The following is a 19,310-nucleotide window of genomic DNA, read 5'->3' as shown; positions in this document are numbered from 1 at the left end:
ACAGGATGGAAACTAGTTAGGGGGAAGGGTTAGCTTAGTTAGATCAACTTCATGGGGCAGGCGTAAGTCCTCATGGAGTCCGTGGAATGGATTAGTTAGAGGGATTGTAGCCAGATTGAGGTTGGGAAATAAAATGATTTATTTGGGAACAGTGACAGACTTGTGAATGTGTAGAGGGGACGTAGTTTAGCTACGTAGTGTTAAAAGGAACGTGCTGTAGTTTAAGGGACGACGTGGGAGCACGAGTTAGATAGGGGATGCAGATAGAAGGATGGCAGAGTTCAGCGGTGAGTGTGTTGAAGAGTTGGTGAGTGAGTGAGTGAGGCCAGCGGGTCTGTGTGAGTGGAGCGAATGGGGCATGCATGGTGCGATGAGTGATTGGGGGGAGGAGTGACTCCCACCCAAGGGACCCCCGGGGTCAGTGTAGAGTGAGTTAGGGGGTTAGTTAAATTGAAAAATGGAGGTCGTTTTGTTGTTGGTGGGAGTGCAGGCTCGAAACCAATTTGGAGGGGTGCAGGAGCCCTGTTGACGGGCTGGGAGCATGGCTGCGAAAGGTGAGTATCGCTGAGTGGGTACCCCGGGCACCAGGCTAGTCGGCCGTGGTAGGCCAAGGGCCCATCGGGGGCCAGGATAGCGTAGTGGGCACGGGTGCGCCTGCTTGGTGCGGGGGCCCGGGGCGCCATTAGCCGCGTGGGCAGTGTTGTGGGCACGGGTGACCCTCGGAAAGGGGCCCGGGGAGCCAGCCTCCCACGTGTGCATTTCAGGGGAGGTGCCATGGGGGGAACTCCCCGGTGTTAGGGAGCTGGTTGGCTCGGAGGCAGTGTAGTGCCCGGGGGTGCCATCGTCGGAGAATCGGCAGAGGGTCGTGCCTGCCAAAGGGAGCCATGCGTCCCAGCCATGAGACCGTGTGAGGGCACGTAGAGAAAATTGGGGGGGCGAGGCCCGAAATTGTGAGGACACCAACACAGGCGACGGGAATCTGGGTTTATAGAACCAATAGTTTAAGCGAGAGGCGCTTGTTGAAAGGCCCGGGGTAGTTTAACAGTTAATGGTTAGGGTAGATTAGGAAGTGTACCCCTCCGCACCATCCATCCCCTCGTTCTCGTTGTGGGCCGCTGGACCCACTTTGGGTTAGATCGCTGAACTCTGGGGAGGCCATCCTGAGGCTTCGTTGGGCCTCGGCACAGGACGTTAGCTCTCCCTTATTCCCCTCCGGGAAGGGAACGTAGGGGTTGGGAGTAGGCTAGGTGATAGGATAGGTTAGCCGAACAAGGACAGTACAGGGGGTTAGGGGACGATTTATAGTGGGGAAGTAAAAATAAAAATAAAAAATAAATAAGTTGGGGCTAAATTGGGGTTTGACAAATTAAGGGAGTGGGTATAGACAGTGACAGGCAAAGGCGATAGGTTGGGAGGGAGACCATAGGGTAGGTCCGAGCCCGCCTTCCGACTGGCCAGCACCACCGCACTCCCTCCACCAACCTCCACTGAACGGCAAAAGCTGGCCAGCTTCATCTGCTGGCTGCGTTGCTGCAAGGCAAAGGCCGGCCCACTTCATCGGCAGCTGTTGTTTTGCTGCAAGGCCTGTGCCGGCCGGATCGTCTGCAGCTGTTTTCTTCGAGGCCTGTGCCGGCCAGTTCGTCTGCCGGCTGTGTTTGCCTGCAGCGGCCTTCTTCTGCGGGCTGTGTTTGCCTGCTGCCTTTGCCATGCCATGCCCACTGCCCACGTTCACCAGCCCCGTTCAATTTTGCTTTGCCCCCCCCCCCCCGTTCATTTCCATGTGCGCCGGGATCATCGTAAAAGCAACAGATTGCAAGCTGCAAGAACTGCCCTGTTGGCAGCTACAACACGGGCCTGCAGTGGCGGCCCGTGCACCGTGTTTGCGTGCATCCATTCATCCATCCATTCGTTGTGCTCATTGCGTGTGCCACTTGAGCTGGCACGGAGACTGTGTTTGTGCAGCCCATGCACCGTTGTGGTTCACTGCGTTCAGTTCAAAAGGGAAGGCCTTGGACTGCGAGTGAGCAGCCAGCCACGTTCCCTGTCACCTGCATTGTTTGAGCCAGAGACTGCATGCGAGCAGCCTGGCTCCCTGCTAACTGCTTTCTTTTTGCAGAGTTCAGTGATCCTGGGCCATGGTTTAGTGTAAAATTTGTAAGTTAAGGTTAAGATGTACTGTGAATATGAGTGCGCCCCCGGCATGTCTGTCTTAGCGCCGGCAATTTTATTTAAGTCGTCCGTGTGAGTGAGTTTGTTTAGGTAGTTACTCAGCCCTCAGGTTATTTATTTTGGGGACACGAATACCATGAATGTCGCACTCAGGGATCTGTAGGTAAAATGTACTCGGGGAAAACGACACATGATGGCACACGAAAATTTGACGACTCGGGACGAGTCTGTAAAAAGGGGAGGGGGTAGTGTTCTGGTTGACGAAATTCGCAAACCACCATTCAGGTCCCTTAGGTGAGATATCTCTGTAAGTATATGTGTAGTTAGGCCCAAACCCGTTGTTTAGAGGGAATAAATGTCATTCATGCGGGCTGCGACCCTTTTAGATAGCCGTTTTTCTTTTACTATCTTTATTTTGGACCAGCCGCCATTACTACCACCACCAACCACGTCTCAACAGCCATCACACAACAACCACCCGCCGCAACGCCGCTTCACAACAACAACAACGCCAACAGCCACGACCTTTACCGTCACATCTCGCTCTCGCAACCATCGCATCACCGCCATTTCCGCGCCGCTTGTGGGCACCGATACTGGACTCGTGCAGGGCGCGCACCGAGCAGCGTGTGCAGAAACATCACAGCCTTTCCGAAGAAAACGGATCAAAAACGACTCGCGCCCACTTCTGTTCCGTCGTATCGGCGAGCGTGGGGCGATTTGGCCCCGCCTCCAGGTGCGTTGGAGTAATATCCCTATATGCAAATTCATGGATCAAAAAGCATTCACGCCCACTTTTCCTCGGTCCAATGGGGAGCCAGCCAGAGGTGAAGGGTCGAAGGTAAAGGGTCGAAGGCGAAGGAGCGAGGCCCCGGGGGCTATAAAGAGCTGCGTTCGCTCGCCAAACGAGGCAGTTCGGAGTCGGTGGAGTTGGGAAGAAGGGCAGTTGGGAGTCGGTGGAGTTGGGAAGAAGAAGCAGTAGTAGTCAGTCAAGTGGAGTCGGTGGAGTTGGGAAGAGCCAGTCAGGAGAGGAGTCGGAGAAGGCGGTTGGACGGAGCTGTGGAGAGTTGGAGAGGTGGCGGCGGCGAAGACGGTCGAGGGGGTGCTCGTGTCAGAGTCGGGGAGCTGCGGAGGGGAGAGGCCGGCAACGCGACCGAGGTCGTGGTGGAGACGCTCGTCGCGGGACCCGAGACAGGGAGATATCCTCCTTCCCCCGAGCATCAACAACCCCCCTCCTGTTTCCCCCCGGGCTGAGATAGTGCGAGAAGGGGGCCCCGTTCCCACCCCATACCAGGCAGTCCCAGCGAGGCCCGCGGAGTCGGGGCGCCAGCGCCATTTTGCGGCTCATCACCAGATGGGTAGGCTCGACGCGGTCTCGGCCCCAGTCCCGTCTGCCCCCTCATAGTGGAGGGTGGTCCCTTTTTCTTTTGCTTTGAGTATATGTGTTGTCGGCGCCGTCTGTGAAGTAAAACTGTATAAGTGTTGCCGTGTGCTCGGTAGTCGGTTTGCTCTGCATTGTCTTTTGCTTTTACATTTGCTTTTTGTGCATTATTGTGTGTTTCTTCTTCTTCTTTTACATTTGCTTTTGGTGCAATTGTATATGTGTGCTTTCCGTTCATCGCGAAATAAATGTGCTTTATGTTGAACTGTTTTCCCGTTTCGCTTCGTCTTTTCCTTTATTGAATCTCCATCTTACTTCACGTAAAGGGTTGGTCGTGGGCGAAAACACCCGATAATTAATCGAACCGTCCAGGTTGACGATAACACCGCTCGGTTATCCCGATAGTACGGAACGGGTCGCTTAAAGTGGCCCGTGTCCGAAGTCGACCTGCGGCGAGGTGCGGTCGCCCGGTCTACCCTCCGTGTGGGTACTTAGGTAGGTCGAATTTGGCGAGCAACCCTATCCCACGCGGGGGCCGATTGGCACGATCGTGGTGAGGCCGAAAGGCCCACCCGTGACTAGTTCCCGGCGTTAGTCCGAGAGAGTCACGACGGGATTGTCCGTCCGGTGGGCGACGTGCCGCGATTCGAGTTACGTGGCCGTTCGCACGCCGGCGGGCGCGAATCCGCAACAATATTGAAGGCCTTGTTTTCCACGGCGTCAAGCTGAGCAAGATGTGAGGCAGAGGAGCCAGCCCCGAGGGGAGAGCAGTACTCCATCAAGGTGTGGATGAAAGCCTTGTTGGTGGATAGGAGCTCAGGTGTGCCAAGGAAGGACTTTGCATGACAGAGTATGCCCAGTCAGCATATCCCTTTGGAGGCCAACTTTAAAATGTTTCTTTCCCGAGAGAGGTCATGGCTGAGAGTGAGACCAAGAGCTTGAGTGACTGAACCTCTTTGAGAGGGTTGTTGAGAAAGTAGAATAAATAAATAAATGGTGCTGAGTAGCAGGTCAGGGATAACATGAACATGGATGGAACTGGTTACTGGGGTTCTGAGAATGATGCAAGAAACCAATGGTGTGAGAATCCAGACCTGACCAAGGTGAGGATTTTCTACCTCCTCACATCCTAAGATGGATCCATGCGACATCCTCCTCAACTGTAGAAAGGTGTAGAAGCCAGCTTAGTTGCAGACCATTCACGCATCAGGTATCATCAGGTTAAATATGTCATCTGTGACCGGCGACCAAACCTAAAATGACAAAACCAAGGCCTGGAGAATGAAATAAACACATTGCTAAAAAAATGGTGAATTCAGGATTTCACAAATACCGCCATCTTTCATCAACACACACCTCCAACGTAGATGGTTTTCAAAAATAAAACCCAAATGTTTCGCTGACTTGGGAAACAACTCAACCATGAACTGTCCCACTCTCGACCAATCACGGCAGTGGTTCCATCACCTGGAATGTACCTGAATGCCATTTCAGCAAGTTCTAACAGGACAGAACGTTTTCAAATATGTCACTATAAGGTTTGATTAAATGAAACAATAAACTTGTTTACTGTTAATATTTTCCTGATTTCGATGTCACGGCGAACAATCCGTGTTATATAAGGATGGTAACACATGAACACCAACACGTTCTACCTCCACAACTGAGCCCAGTGAAAGCAGTTTCATCATCTCCCTTATCTCTACCTTTTGTTTTTCCAGCCAAGTTGGACCTTCATTCACAACATTTCTTTCAACAAGAGTCAGTGCGGTGTGAGAACGAGTTTTCTTGTTCCTCTTGCTCTCTCGGGTCTCCACCCATCCACGATGAGGTCCTGGATCTTGATACCACTGCTGTTGATTCTCTGCTTGGACATTCGTAGCTGCAGAGCAAAGCCAGTGGTGAGTAAAGCCAGTGGTGAGTAAAGCCAGTGGTGAGTAAAGCCAGTGGTGAGTAAAGCCAGTGGTGAGTAAAGCCAGTGGTGAGTAAAGCCAGTGATGAGTAAAGCCATCTTCGGTTGTTGGTTGGTTTATCGATGCTGGTTTTATGGAATATTTTTTTCGATGTTGTTAATGGTGGTTCTGGTTTTTCGTGTTTTCGATTATTGAGTGCAACACATTTTGGAAATTGATAAGCAAGTGAAGATGGTGGTGCAGGTACAAAAGAGAGCAGGTATTACAGAGATCATTGTTTTGTGGGTGGTTTTAAGAATGTGTAGCAGGGCAGGAATGGAGACCCTTTAGTTTGAGAGGGTCAATGTAGAGGATTCTCCAAACTTGTATTCACGATCATGTGGATTGTTTGGTTTTCCATGAAACAAAAGTTTGGGAGTAAAATCCTGCAAGTTTTTCGAGCAGGTGAAGTTGATGTTAATGATTTTCGAGTTACTCATTTGTGTTTGGCAGATTGGACATGACACAGAAAGGTTACGGAACAAAACCAGTGACTTTCACCACGACATAGTTCCAAATGGATTCGTTGTATAATACCCTTGGTAAACCCTGATTAACCACACTGTAGTTATTGTCTCCCTCTCTCTCTCCCTCTCTCTCTCCCTCTCTCTCCCTCTCTCTCTCCCTCTCTCTCCCTCTCTCTCTCCCTCTCTCTCTCTCTCCCTCTCTCTCTCTCTCTCTCTCTCTTCTCTCTCTCTCTCTCTCTCTCTCTCTCTCTCTCTCGGATCAGATGAAAATGATTATTTTTCACATTGAAATTGATGATTTTAGAAGTTTGACCTGAAGTTGACCTTTGACATTTTGACCTGAAATAGTTGCTTTCCCAATTCAGTGATGGACTATGCAAATCCGGTTCAACACTCAAGTGAATCGGATGTAAATTGACGATTTTCAGTTGAAAATTGATGATTTTCAAAGTTTGACCTTGAGTCGACCTTTTGACCTCCAAAATAGTTGATTCCCCCATTCAGTGTTGCAATATGCAAATGTTGTTCAAATTTGAGGTCGATCGGATACAAAATGACGAGTTTAGAAATTTGGCCTCAAGATGATCTTTGACCTTTGACCTCAAAATCAATTGGCTTCTCAGTTGAAGCTTCCTCAACAACTTGGGAAAATTTCATGACGATCAGTTTACACTTGTAACCTGCAGGCAATTGACAAACACACAGACACAATAACAAAATCGACAAACGAACATACTTGACAAGTTAAATCTTCGATTTTGCAAGTAACAACGAAACAGACAAACAAACAAGCAGTCATGGACTGGTCCTGACGAAATCGTCAACTTGACCTCTGACCTTGTCTAATAAAAGCTGTCTGTAGAGAAGGTGGCAACGCAAACCAGAAGTTTCGATGATGATTCTGCACCAAACCATCAAAAATCAAATGTTTGACCTCACTGTGACCTTGACCTTTGACCAAAATCTAATCAGCACTATCCATCACCCTCCTGAATCACGTAGTGTAATTTGACATTGGTAGCTTCTTCCGTTCCTAGGGTCCTGAGTTTGAGGGTGGCTTGGGATCCGAGGGTCCTGAGTTTGAGGGTGGCTTGGGATCCTAGGGCCCTGAGTTTGAGGGTGGCTTGGGATCCTAGGGTCCTGAGTTTGAGGGTGGCTTGGGATCTGAGGGTCCTGAGTTTGAGGGTGGCTTGGGATCCTAGGGCCCTGAGTTTGAGGGTGGCTTGGGATCCTAGGGTCCTGAGTTTGAGGGTGGCTTGGGATCCTAGGGTCCTGAGTTTGAGCCGTGCAGGCTACTGAATTAATACGAGGGGGTTGACTCAGCCTGTCATCCTTCCGAGGTTGGTGAAATAAGCACCAGTATGCTGGTGGTAATAGGGGCACTGCATCAGCGGGATAGCTGTGCCCTTAATCAATGATGCAACCAGCAGCCAAAAAGGCAGCACACGATAAGAACGAAAACAAATTTACCATTTTCTTTTAACATAGTCTCGGCTTGTGGAAGAGTGATGACACAGAGCAAATCATAATACAACACAACAAAGGGAACATCAGGAGAAAGGGAAAACACGAACAGCAGGGCAGAGGGAGAAAGTAGATGGAGATGGACAAACAAGGGATCAGGTAACTATGAGGGGTGATTGGGAGAACGCACGACTACTACTACTACTACTACTACTACTACTACTACTACTACTACTACTACTACTACTACTATTACGACTACTCCTACCACGTCGACTCAAGCCAAAAGGGCCGCAGCGGGGGAATGTAAAGGGTGGACAATATGGATATATCAGCAAATTTTTGGGAAGGGGTGTGAAGTGGTTTTACAGGGGTAGAAAGGATTATGATGTTGGAGAGGAAATGACCTGAGATGGTGGTGAACAGCTGTCTTGAAGACCTGGAGGGCAGAATGAGTTTGAAGAGTGTTCAAAGTGGTTCCACAGCGGGACAAACGAGGACGAAATGAGTGGAGGTGTGCAGTGGGTCTGGATTTATGTAGTTTCACAAGGAGTGGGCTGCGGTGGACCGCGTGCGTCCTGCAGTTACCTGGCAGGGACAAAGCACGGAGAGGGCAGAGGGTGCAAGTCCAGAAAAAGTGAGGGAGAAGACAGAGAGACCACCGTCCTGTCAGCGATGGGAAAGCGATAGTCCCAGAGACATCGCGAGGGATTCCAATGATATTGAAGGCCTTGTTTTCCACGGCGTCAAGCTGAGCAAGATGTGAGGCAGAGGAGCCAGCCTCGAGGGGAGAGCAGTACTCCATCAAGGTGTGGATGAAAGCCTTGTTGGTGGATAGGAGCTCAGGTGTGCCAAGGAAGGACTTTGCATGACAGAGTATGCCCAGTCAGCATCTCCCTTTGGAGGCCAACTTTAAAATGTTTCTTTCCCGAGAGAGGTCATGGCTGAGAGTGAGACCCAAGAGTTTGAGTGACTGAACCTCTTTGAGAGGGTTGTTGAGAAAGTAGAATAAATAAATAAATGGTGCTGAGTAGCAGGTCAGGGATAACATGAACATGGATGGAACTGGTTACTGGGGTTCTGAGAATGATGCAAGAAACCAATGGTGTGAGAATCCAGACCTGACCAAGGTGAGGATTTTCTACCTCCTCACATCCTAAGATGGATCCATGGGACATCCTGCTCAACTGTAGAAAGGTGTAGAAGCCAGCTTAGTTACAGACCATTCACGCATCAGGTATCATCAGGTTAAATATGTCATCTGTGACCGACAACCAAACCTAAAATGACAAAACCAAGGCCTGGACAATGAAATAAACACATTGTTAAAAAACTGGTGAATTCAGGATTTCACAAGTACCGCCATCTTTCATCAACACACACCTCCAACGAAGATGGTTTTCAAAAATAAAACCCAAATGTTTCGCTGACTTGGGAAACAACTCAACCATGAACTGTCCCACTCTCGACCAATCACGGCAGTGGTTCCTTCACCTGGAATGTACCTGAATGCCATTTCAGCAAGTTCCAACAGGACAGAACGTTTTCAAATATGTCACTATAAGGTTTGATTAAATGAAACAATAAACTTGTTTACTGTTAATATTTTCCTGATGTCGATGTCACGGCGAACAATCCGTGTTATATAAGGATGGTAACACATGAACACCAACACATTCTACCACCACAACTGAGCCCAGTGAAAGCAGTTTCATCATCTCCCTTTTCTCTACCTTTTGTTTTTCCAGCCAAGTTGGACCTTCATTAACAACATTTCTTTCAACAAGAGTCAGTGCGGTGTGAGAACGAGTTTTCTTTTTCCTCTTTTGCTCTCGAGGGTCTCCACCCATCCACGATGAGGTCCTGGATCTTGATACCACTGCTGTTGATTCTCTGCTTGGACATTAGTAGCTGCACAGCAAAGCCAGTGGTGAGTAAAGCCAGTGGTGAGTAAAGCCAGTGGTGAGTAAAGCCAGTGGTGAGTAAAGCCATCTTCGGTTGTTGGTTGGTTTATCGATGTTGAGGGTTATGGAATATTTTTTTCGATGTTGTTAATGGTGGTTCTGGTTTTTCGTGTTTTCGATTATTGAGTGCAACACATTTTGGAAATTGATAAGCAAGTGAAGATGGTGGTGCAGGTACAAAAGAGAGCAGGTATTACAGAGATCATTGTTTTGTGGGTGCTTTTAAGAATGTGTAGCAGGGCAGGAAAGGAGACCCTTTAGTTTGAGAGGGTCAATGTAGAGGATTCTCCAAACTTGTATTCACGATCATGTGGATTGTTTGGTTTTCCATGAAACAACAGTTTGGGAGTAAAATCCTGCAAGTTTGTCGAGCAGGTGAAGTTGATGTTCGTGATTTTCGAGTTACTCATTTGTGTTTGGTAGATTGGACATGACACAGAGAGGTTACGGAACAAAACCAGTGACTTTCACCACGACATAGTTCCAAATGGATTCGTTGTATAATACCCTTGGTAAACCCTGATTAACCACACTGTAGTTATTGTGGCAAATTAATATCAATGAGGTGGTGCTGTACCTGCGATGCAGTGCCGACAGGTGTGCAAATCATCAGAATGCCAATTTATAGCTCGGTGGAGATTCGAACCGAGGCTCCATAGCTCAGAGGTGAGTGCTCTTAACTTTAGGCTCCCCTTACAGCACATTCAAACAATGACATAAAACTGAGATTTACAGCAATTACATAATAACTACAGGTCTGTAATTGCACACTACTCATGGTTTCTGGTGCAGTCAAGTCGTAAATTTGAAATTCTGCCTCGTCATGAAAATGAACGTCATCAATTTTTTTTTCAAAAAAGATGGAGAATATGTTCCTCCTCAATGTTGAAAAGCTCACATTAGTGGCTAAAACGACCACTCCCCCACCCCACCCCACCCCCCTCAATTACTGAAAACACAAAGAAAAACAATTGCAACAAATGAACTCCAGTCAAGCAGTAATTAACTTGGCAGAGTCCGAAAGGCATTAGTGTTGAAACAATATCTTGCAAAAGGGTTGCTGAAAGTACACAACAATGCACTATCCTATCTCGTAGGACCTGCCAGAAGGAGTCATTTTGTTCAAACATTGAGAACACCTGATTACCTCCAAACCTGCCGATTACCTCCTCTGGAATGGGGCTCTCATGGTGCTCTCGTTTTACCCCTGTATTTAAATTCCTTCAATCTAAACGTAACGGGAACAAGCTATCCTCATGTTCTTCCCAGTTCCCACTGGTTGTATCTCGTCGTGGTGTTCTGCTACCGGAGGAATTAATTCATGTATGATTCATTCAAGTCAATAAACTACACATGGAGAAACTCAAACTCCTTGTTGTTTAATTCCAGACTATTGAAGAGTACTGACCGGGTGGGGGGGGGGGGGGTAGTGTTTCTTCACATTCTACAATCGGAATGTTTTTTACTGCTTTGTGTGTCAAATCACTGTCAGGGAAGGAGGTGGTGATGATGATGTCTTGGTCGTACCGCCATTATAAACACAAAGGCAATAAAATAACACAAATATCAGATTTGCCAAAACTGATAATTCCGATATGTGATCATTTGGTATCGATTCATTCACTTTACAAACTTTTATTTAAATGCATGTTCGTTTGATTTCCCAGTAATTTCATGGAGACAGCGACAGATTCTCCTCAAATGGCTGAAACACCCACATGAAGTCACATCACATATTCTGGAATATTCAAAGAGAAGCCCTTGCTGTCTCCAGAGAAGTTGTTGGAAATTCAAATAAGTGACATCGGTGGCAAAGGAAGACATGGTGGAAATGGTCTTTAGTTGTTGATTGATTGAAATTTCTTTTTCATGAGTTTGCAATTTATACAATTCATCAAAATGATATCTCTATCTCTATCGCTCTCTCTCTCTCTCTCTCCTCCCTCTCTCTCTCTCTCTCTCTCTCTCTCTCTCTCTCTCTCTCTCTCTCTCTCTCTCTCTCTCTCTCTCTCTCTCTCCCCCCTTCTCTCTCTCCTCCCTCTCTCTCAAGGATCAGCAAGTATATCTTCCAAAACCACGACTCCCAAATCAGCATGTTTTAGATGCTCGTGTTGGAGAAAATGTGAGTGTATTTGCAAAACTCTTACTCTCATGACTCTTCCTCATGCAAATCCATCAGGCCCTCCGAACTGACCTGACCAATGATAGATTTGCATTTTCCTTGAAAATGAACCCCAAAAGGCTGTTATTTTTAAGAACAACATCGAGACTCAGTGAAGAACGACGTGTCATTGGATGAAAAAAGGTAAAAATCTGACAATGGGGACACAGTTAGACCACTCATCCAAATATAACTAGATCACTGGTTTGATGAAAAACACTGAAGTCACTGGCCACCATCTTCGTGATCACCACAACATGAAAGAGCCCGATAAAAAATTAAAATTCAGTTTATTTAAAAACTTGCTAATCTTTGATTTTTTTTTCCACGTTCTTTACTCTGGAACTTTTGGTCAGAAGGGAGTCCAAATATGGCGGCGGCGTGGTCTCATCAGCAAACGCACTATCGGCCGGTAGTTCCTCTATAGTCGAGAGCTCAGTGAATTGGAAACATTAAGCAAGAGAATGAACGAACATGAAACGATCGGTGGGGTGTGGGAAGTGAGAAAATAAATCACTGTAAATAAGAGGGTTGGGCTTGGTTCTTTTAGGTTAATGGGGGTACAAAAGATCAAGGGTAGGTAAGGATGTGATATGAGATTAACAGTACACTGTATATTTCAATGTGTGGAAGGAGGAGGGATTGAACCGTGTCTGGAAAGGTCAAGTGAAGGAAGTCAATGTATAGGATTCTCCAAACCTGTATTCACGATCATGTGGATTGTTTGGTTTTCCATGAAACAACAGTTTGGGAGTAAAATCCTGCAAGTTTGTCGAGCAGGTGAAGTTGATGTTAGTGATTTTAGAGTTACTAATTTGTGTTCGGTAGATTGGACATGACAGAGAGGGTACGGAACAAAACCAGTGACTTTCACCACGACATAGTTCCAAATGGATTCGTTGTATAATACCCTTGGTAAACCCTGATTAACCACACTGTAGTTATTGCAGCAAATGAATATCAATGAGGTGGTGCTGTCCCTGCGATGCAGTGCTGACAGGTGTGCAAATCATCAGAATGCCAATTTATAGCTCGGTAGAGATTCGAACCGAGGCTCCATAGCTCAGAGGTGAGTGCTCATAACTTTCGGCTCCCCTTTCAGCACATTCAAACAATGACATAAAACTGAGATTTACAGCAATTACATAATAACTACAGGTCTGTAATTGCACACCACTCATGGTTTCCGGTGCAGTCAAGTCGTAAATTTGAAATTCTGCCTCGTCATGAAAATGAACGTCATCAATTTTTTTTTCAAAAAAGATGGAGGATATGTTCCTCCTCAATGTTGAAAAGCTCACATTAGTGGCTAAAACGACCACTCCCCCACCCCACCCCACCCCCCCCTCAATTACTGAAAACACACAAAGAAAAACAATTGCAACAAACGAACTCCAGTCGAGCAGAAATTAATTTGGCAGAGTCCGAAAGGCATTAGTGTTGAAACAATATCTTGCAAAAGGGTTGCTGAAAGTAAACAACAATGCACTGTCTTATCTCGTAGGACCTGCCAGAAGGAGTCATTTTGTTCAAACATTGAGAACACCTGATTACCTCCAAACCTGCCGATTACCTCCTCTGGAATGGGGCTCTCATGGTGCTCTCGTTTTACCCCTGTATTTAAATTCCTTCAATCTAAACGTAACGGGAACAAGCTATCCTCATGTTCTTCCCAGTTCCCACTGGTTGTATCTCGTCGTGGTGTTCTGCTACCGGAGGAATTAATTCATGTATGATTCATTCAAGTCAATAAACTACACATGGAGAAACTCAAACTCCTTGTTGTTTAATTCCAGACTATTGAAGAGTACTGACCGGGTGGGGGGAGGGGGGGGGTAGTGTTTCTTCACATTCTACAATCGGAATGTTTTTTACTGCTTTGTGTGTCAAATCACTGTCAGGGAAGGAGGTGGTGATGATGATGTCTTGGTCGTACCGCCCTTATAAACACAAAGGCAATAAAATAACACAAATATCAGATTTGCCAAAACTGATAATTCCGATATGTGATCATTTGGAATCGATTCATTCACTTTACAAACTTTTATTTAAATGCATGTTCGTTTGATTTCCCAGTAATTTCATGGAGACAGCGACAGATTCTCCCCAAATGGTTGAAACACACACGTGATGTCACATCACATGTTCTGGAATATTCAAAGAGAAGCCCTTGCTGTCTCCAGAGAAGTTGTTGGAAATTCAAACAAGTGACATCGGTGGCAAAGGAAGACATGGTGGAAATGGTCTTTAGTTGTTGATTGATTGAAATTTCTTTTTCATGAGTTTGCAATTTATACAATTCATCAAAATGATATCTCTATCTCTATCGCTCTCTCTCTCTCTCTCCCCCCTTCTCTCTCTCCTCCCTCTCTCTCAAGGATCAGCAAGTATATCTTCCAAAACCACGACTCCCAAATCAGCATGTTTTAGATGCTCGTGTTGGAGAAAATGTGAGTGTGTTTGCAAAACTCTTACTCTCATGACTCTTCCTCGTGCAAATCCATCAGGCCCTCCCAACTGACCTGTCCAATTATATATTTGCATTCTCCTTGAAAATGAACCCCAAAAGGCTGTTATTTTTAAGAACAACATCGAGACTCAGTGAAGAACGACGTGTCATTGGATGAAAAAAGGTAAAAATCTGACAATGGGGACACAGTTAGACCACTCATCCAAATATAACTAGATCACTGGTTTGATGAAAAACACTGAAGTCACTGGCCACCATCTTAGTGATCACCACAACATGAAAGAGCCCGATAAAAAATTAAAATTCAGTTTATTTAAAAACTTGCTAATCTTTGATTTTTTTTCCACGTTCTTTACTCTGGAACTTTCGGTCAGAAGGGAGTCCAAATATGGCGGCGGCGTGGTCTCATCAGCAAACGCACTATCGGCCGGTAGTTCCTCTATATTCGAGAGCTCAGTGAATTGGAAACATTAAGCAAGAGAATGAACGAACATGAAACAATCGGTGGGGTGTGGGGAGAGAGAATAAATCACTGCGAACAAGAGGGTTGGGCTTGGTTCTTTTAGGTTAATGGGGGTACAAAAGATCATGGGTAGGTAAGGATGTGATATGAGATTAACAGTACACTGTATATTTCAATGTGTGGAAGGAGGAGGGATTGAACCGTGTCTGGAAAGGTCGAGTGAAGGAAGTCAATGTATAGGATTCATGTGGATTGTTCAATTAGTCATTAAAAACAGCCGGTTGGGAATAAAATGCCGCAAGTTTGTCGAGCAGGTGAAGTTGGTGTTAATGATATGAGAGTTACGAAGTTGTGATTTAACAGATGAGACATAACACAAAGATTCTTGAACAAAACCAGACTTTCACCATGATATGGCACCAAATTGATTGGTCGTATCATACCCGTTGTAAACCCTGATGGAAAAACTGAGGAACAAAGGAGTCGAAGTGTGCAGTCATTCGGGATTTTGAAAGTTTAACCTGGAAGGGATTGCTGGAATAACTTGTACAACCGGGAGTTATTGTAGATGGTCGGAGGACTGAGAGATAAACCACAGCAGAGGTGGTATAATGGGGATGGTGGGATAGGGAGGGTGGATAGTTATCACTTGAATCAAACATTTCACTGGGAGAAATCAGTCCTGACATCCTCTTGTAGACACAATACACCGTCTTACTTCAACATCCCAAGGGAATATGATCTCCTCTCGGACTGAGTGACGAGTGAAGATCTCAACTCGTTTGTAAAGAGATGAACAATCCAACTGATTTGCACATTACTGTGACGGCTTCCTTGTTACTAATGGAACTTTTGTTGATGCTGATCAAACTCCATCAAATGTTTTTTTTTCTGTGTTCAGTTCTTTTACACTGGAGGAAGAGGACTATCAGCGCCAGTCGGAGCAAAGTGATAAATCCAAACATGAAATAAAATCAACAATTTCCTCTTTGGTGAGTTTTAATTACCATCTGTTTGGGAGAGTTAATTTATACAGAGCTTGGATATTGATCCAATTCGAAGATGATCATCTTGTTCTGGAAGAATTTTTGTATTTTCCAGTTAATATTTGTTTGTGGTTTTTCTGAAAAACATCAATCTGGACCACTCTTTGTGTGAACCTCTTTTTCAGATTACAAAACATCCAGAGTAGATGAATTGATCGATTGATTGTGGCAACATCATCACAAGTTGTCATGGGAACCGCTCGTACAAACGTCATGGCACATCCCACACACAAACACTCATGCTTCATTCATCCCCAAATCCTCATCCCTCTTACACAACACCCTTATACACAGATCATGGAGAAATTTCATACCGAATGTTCGAAAATATTATGATCGATAATGAAATGATAACTTTTGATTCAAGAATTAACCAATCATATCTCAATAATCAAACTGAAAACGATTTTATCACTTCCTTTGTGATTCCTGCACATTCTTAGAAACATCGAGTCGTGAAATGGAACTTTTCACAGCGAGGGGAGAAGAACGGTGAGAAAGGTAGCGGACGATAGAGCGACAAGCACCAAGTCGAGATATCTGGATATATGAACATAAGAAGAGAATGTCGATGCAAATTTCTCCAAAATTCGCGAAATGGGTTTGAGGGTGATAAAAATAATAATAAAATGTTGGTAATTAAACTTGATTGAAAAGTAAATGTATGGTTGTAAACCTTCAATGGAAAATGTACTCAAATATGACATGATTATTACAATTCTATGTGCTTGAACATGTATCTATTTCAATGATATATATTTTCATTTGAAATGATCTTGTATCTCTTTTCTGAATTGAAAGATGATCAATCTGCCGAGTAAAGGTGCCCAAAACAGACTGACCCTTCAAGTAATCTTTAATCATTATTCAGTATAATAGAATTACCTATTATTTTAATTTATTCTGTTTATTAAGGGAAATTTCAGATATAAATAATTATATAAAGCATCTGAAAGTCTGGTTGGAGATATTATTTGAGCTCAGTTGGAGTGTTGGTTGAAGGAGATATCCAGATGTGTTTTTACACTTTTGTCAGATTCAGATTATATATCATTCTCTCGCCTTTTCAATGCGGACTGACCTTCTGACCTCAATTCCACGGAACCATGTGTAATCCATCCAAGTACCCAAAGGGCTGCAGTCTTGACGTCATTCTGTGCCGAGGGTGAATTCACCCTGAATATTATATTCCTTATCCCTTAAAAATTAAGCTGACTGCTGCACAAAAGCTGAAAGTGATCTCTTCCATGAACCCTCAACCTGTCAACTGTGGTGCCAGCACATGGGGAATAAAAACAGACTTTGTCTCACTGAACACTCGATACGAATTCAAAGTTTCTATGGACTTCAGAATTGAGAGGAAGACTGTGTTGCTTTTTGAACTGCCTGAAATTTTCCATATCGATGTTTATTTCTATTTGTTTATGTTTCTTTTTAACATACGACTCAAATGTACAGAAGGAAATGAGAATTTATTCAGCAAGACCAATGAGCACTTCACACCCTTGACATATCCAACACAGATTTGCTTTCACCAATTTACTCTTCCTATATTTTACTTGAAAGTACTCTGTTGTTTGGTAAACGAGGAGTGAAAGAGAGCTGATTATGGGATATGTCCACTTGGGACGGTTAGATGATACTCTTATTCATCAAGATGGTTGATGTTGATCTCTTCAACTGCTGTCCAGTCACAATGGAATGCAGTCACTGAGGTCGGCAGAACTGAAACACGAACTCTGAGCCTCTCAATTGTTCACAACATTGAAAGATGGAATGTAAGGTCAATGAATCAGGGAAAGTGAGATATAATAAAAGAGAGATGGAGAGGACAAGAACTGATATTTTGGGGAGAAATGAACTGAGATGGACTGGTTTAAGGCAGTTTCAATCGGCCGATAACAAAGTGTTCTTTTCTGTTCACAAAACCTGTAATATTAATGGAGCGGCAGTGATTTGCAATGAGATCATGAGAGAGTGGCACAGTCAGTACTGGGATATAACCCAGTGAATGGTAGGTTTATATCATTGAAGTTGAAGAAATGGAGCAGCAGTGATTTGCAAGAGATGATGACAGAGTACCAGAGTTCATATTGGAATATAATCGATATATAATGGAGCAAGTGGATGTGATTATGTGTGTGGATGTATGTTTCAATGTTTGTATATCCGCTCTTCACCTATTGGTTGGACCCTTGACCTGACATCACCCACAATTGTATCCTGAAATACTTCACCTAAAGTATCCAGAGGACCCAAAAGAGCCCCCCACCACTCCCAAGGACCCAAAAGACACGAAGGACTGAAAAGACCCAAAAGACTGAAAAGACCCCGATAACCCAATGGATCCCAAAGACCCGAAATACCCTTAAAAGACCCAAAATACCTGAAAGAGACTTCAGACCTTAAAATACCCAAAAGATCCCAAAGACCCAACAATGCCCCAAAGGCCCCAAAGACCAAAAATATGCTGAAGACCCAAAACACCTAAAATACCCAAAGGACCCAGAGGACCCCGAAAACCGAAAATATCCAGAGGAGCCAAAAGACGTAGGGCATCCAAAAGACCCCGAAGACACAATAGACTCAGAGGACACAAAATAGCTGGAGGATCAAAAAGACACAACAGGATGATCATTGACCCATGAAAATTCTGCATCATGCAAAATATGACATCAGGTCCCTAATGCTCACCCCCCCTTCCCCACACCCAACACAATCCAACGTCTTTAACCCCCCCTTCCGAAATCTGATATCCACCCCTCCTCAAAAACGCAAAAAAATCTGAAAACCCACTCCGTGGGAGTCCCTCCTGTGCAGCTTCCCTTCGCAGGGCAGCTCACCGGATGACGGGATTGGGGCAAAGCCTTCGGGACCCCCAATCTTTGATAGGAGGGAAACCACGGGGTAACATCCCTGGGTCAGATTGCGGGAGAGTGTGTCGGAGTGGTGCTGAGGTGTCGTCCACCAGACGGCGGTCTCCTTGGGTTAACCTGAGGCGGTCCCTTCGGGTGGGTGCCTGGAATGTCCTATCCCGAAGAGAGGATGATCACCTGTCTCTGTTATCATCTGAGCTCAAGCGTTTGGACATCGGGATTGCAGCTCTCTCTGAGGTTCGGAGACCGGATTGCGGCGAGATAATGGTGGGTGGCTACACCTACTATTGGTCTGGTCGCTCTGATGGTTACCATGCCCAAGGAGTTGCTGTAGCTGTGTCCAATAAGCTGACCCAAATGATAATTGAGGTAACACCGGTCAACGAGCGTATTATGAGATCAAGGATTCGTCACTCCTTAGGTGTCATTTCCCTGGTCTCTGTTTATGCTCCGACTGAGGCGAGTGATCTCACCGTGAAGGATGCATTCTACGCCACACTCGAGTCTGTGGTTGATCAGTGCCCCAGACGAGATACACTTCTAGTCTTGGGGGATTTCAATGCATCGACTGGAACTGATAGGAACGGTTATGAGGTGTGTGTTGGTCCCCATGGGTCAGGAACTATGAACCAGAATAGCACTAAGTTCCTTGACTTTGCAAGAAGTCATGGACTTAGGGTGGCTGGTTCATGGTTTCAGCGCCCACAAGCTCATCGCTGGACTTGGTATTCCAACGCTGGCGGTGTGGCAAAGGAGATTGACCATGTCCTCATTGACGGTCGTTGGAGGATGATCCAGAACTGCAGGGTCTACCGGAGTGCTCAGTTCCTCAATACTGACCACAGGCTTGTTGGAGCAACTCTAAAGCTGCACCTTAAATCCTGGAGAATGGTACCA

The 19,310-nt window shown here is 45.5% G+C and overlaps 1 protein-coding gene and 1 long non-coding RNA gene across 3 annotated transcripts in view; one reads left to right on the top strand and one right to left on the bottom strand.

Annotated features, from left to right (window-relative positions):
* LOC147010053 (uncharacterized) overlaps window positions 1–19,310 on the bottom strand; it is a 301,523-nt gene that overhangs the window by 122,972 nt on the left and 159,241 nt on the right. The gene's annotated exons all lie outside the window — the stretch shown is intronic.
* On the top strand, window positions 9,090–16,374 carry LOC147010056 (uncharacterized). Of its 2 annotated transcripts, XR_015053061.1 has the most exons (6): window positions 9,090–9,363; window positions 11,448–11,519; window positions 11,654–11,702; window positions 13,937–14,008; window positions 15,393–15,483; window positions 15,663–16,374. It is a non-coding gene; the product is annotated as an uncharacterized LOC147010056 (long non-coding RNA). The 2 variants fall into 2 exon arrangements; XR_015053060.1 differs by lacking the exon at window positions 11,654–11,702 and having other exon boundaries at window positions 9,091–9,363.

Source organism: Eptatretus burgeri, chromosome 17 (genome assembly GCF_056783735.1).
Source record: "Eptatretus burgeri isolate ZD-2024b chromosome 17, Ebu_testis_v1, whole genome shotgun sequence".
Taxonomy (NCBI): domain Eukaryota; kingdom Metazoa; phylum Chordata; class Myxini; order Myxiniformes; family Myxinidae; genus Eptatretus; species Eptatretus burgeri.
Note: the sequence above shows the minus strand (reverse complement) of the source record. Positions and strands in the feature narration are given on the sequence as shown.